The sequence below is a fragment of the Dioscorea cayenensis genome, unplaced genomic scaffold, assembly GCF_009730915.1.
Source record: "Dioscorea cayenensis subsp. rotundata cultivar TDr96_F1 unplaced genomic scaffold, TDr96_F1_v2_PseudoChromosome.rev07_lg8_w22 25.fasta BLBR01000616.1, whole genome shotgun sequence".
In the NCBI taxonomy this organism is placed as follows: domain Eukaryota; kingdom Viridiplantae; phylum Streptophyta; class Magnoliopsida; order Dioscoreales; family Dioscoreaceae; genus Dioscorea; species Dioscorea cayenensis.
The window spans coordinates 10,699-12,548 of record NW_024087007.1 but is presented as its reverse complement, the minus strand read 5'-3'; the positions used below and the strand labels follow the sequence as shown (position 1 = coordinate 12,548).

At 44.1% G+C, this 1,850-nt stretch overlaps 1 non-coding gene across 1 annotated transcript; it reads left to right on the top strand.

Annotated features, from left to right (window-relative positions):
• Nucleotides 1–1,349: 1,349 nt before the first annotated feature.
• Nucleotides 1,350–1,456, top strand: LOC120254767. The gene has a single exon (XR_005534729.1). It is a non-coding gene; the product is annotated as a small nucleolar RNA R71 (small nucleolar RNA).
• Nucleotides 1,457–1,850: the final 394 nt, after the last annotated feature.

Genomic DNA, 1,850 nt, shown 5'->3' with positions numbered 1-1,850 from the left:
TTGACAAGCACGTCTTCACTAATGCCCCTCAGATTTCTCAGTATTTGATTCGCCAATTGCAAAGTCATCCAAGTGGGCCTAGGCTCTCCCAAGCCTAGATTGTGAAAGAAGGTGTATGGCATGACGTTGATATTGGCCGCTGAGTTCGCCAATGCCATTTCTTCACCAAAATTGCCAATATTACAAGTAATGATGAAGCTTCCCGGGTCTTTCTTCTTGTTTAGCATGTTCTTTTGCAACACCACAGAGCAAGACGCATCTAAGATTACTGAAGCACTCTCCTCCAACTTCCAGTTATTAGTCAATAAGTACTTCAAGAATTTTGCATACTTAGGCATTTGGGCCAATGCCTCAACAAAAGGAATACTGATGTGGAGTTGCTTGAACAAACTCAGGAACTTCTTGTACTATTCATCCCCTTTGTCATTCTTCAACCTAGAGGGAGAAGGGATTCTGTGCTTGAAAGGTGGGGGTGCCACCTCCTTCTCTTTGCTTGTTCCTTTTTCAACCTCTATGACCTCGGGTACATGTTTATTGGGCTTCTCACTTGTAAGCCTACCTTCAACCTCTCGACCACTTCTCAAAGTGATCGCCTTCACTTGCTCTTTAGGTTGGTCTCGGTATTAATCGACAAGCTTCCTTGTGGCCTTTCCGATAGAGATTTCAGAATTTGCCCAACTTGATTTTCAAGATTGTACAAAGAGGCGGTGTGGTTGCGAAGTGTAGCCTCAACTGATTGAAACCTTATATCCGACGATTGCACAAACCTAGTCAAGGCCTTCACCAAATCCGTCATATGGGTCTCCAAGCCTGAAACACGGTTCTCCATGTTTGGGGCTTGTTGTTGTTGGAAACCCGGTGGTGCTATGGCCTTTTTTGGACCTTGGTTGCTCCACAAAAAATTGGGATGATTCTTCCAACCCAGATTGTAGATGTTTCTATATAGATTCCCTTGGTTCCCCATTGCATTAGCCCATAAATTCGACGTTCTCAACTGAAGATGCATCACCAATGGAGATCGGGCAATCGGAAGGAGCATATCCTCCACCACACCTGGTGCAAGTAGTCACGGCTGCCACTCTATTCAAAGTTAGAAGATCTAACTTTTTACTCAATGATTCCACTTGAGCCACCAATGAAGTTACTACATATATCTCACGGAGCCCGGCCACCTTTTTTTCTTCTCCCTAGCATTCCATTGGTAGATATTTAACCCCATTTCCTCAATTAGTTGATAGGACTCACTGGGGGTCTTGCTACCTAAGGTACCTCCTGCTGCCACATCCAAGAGTTGCCTTATACCCGGATTCAACACGTTGTAAAAGGTCTGAACAATCATCAACTCCAGGAATCCGTGTTGTGGGCACTTTCTCAGGAGCTCCTTGAACTTTTCCTGCATCTCAAATAGAGACTCCAATTCCGACTGTACAAAGGATGAGATCTCATTCATAAGCTTTGCAGATTTTTCGGGAGGGAAATAACAGGCCAGAAAAGCTTCTACCATCTCCTCCCATGTGGTAATCGATGCTCTAGGTAATGAGTGTAGCTGATAAGTGCTTGTGTGATATGAATGCGAAGCGTTTATTCCTTATGTTGAGCATTACTTTCCTCAGTTTTCTACATTAATATGTGTGTTTTTATGTTACTTTTACACAGGTAGGGTTGTGAGGCCGAGTATGAAGGAAATGGCCCAATGTGGATCATAATGCACCTATTTTGGAGGAGATCTTGTTAAGGTTCAAACGTGAAGACATAGGTCAGGTGTGAGATGCTAGAGTGTGTGCCAACCTCCTCGCATTCAAGTGAGCACATCTATTTGGAGGGGCACAAAAGCAGTCACGCTTGAGCAT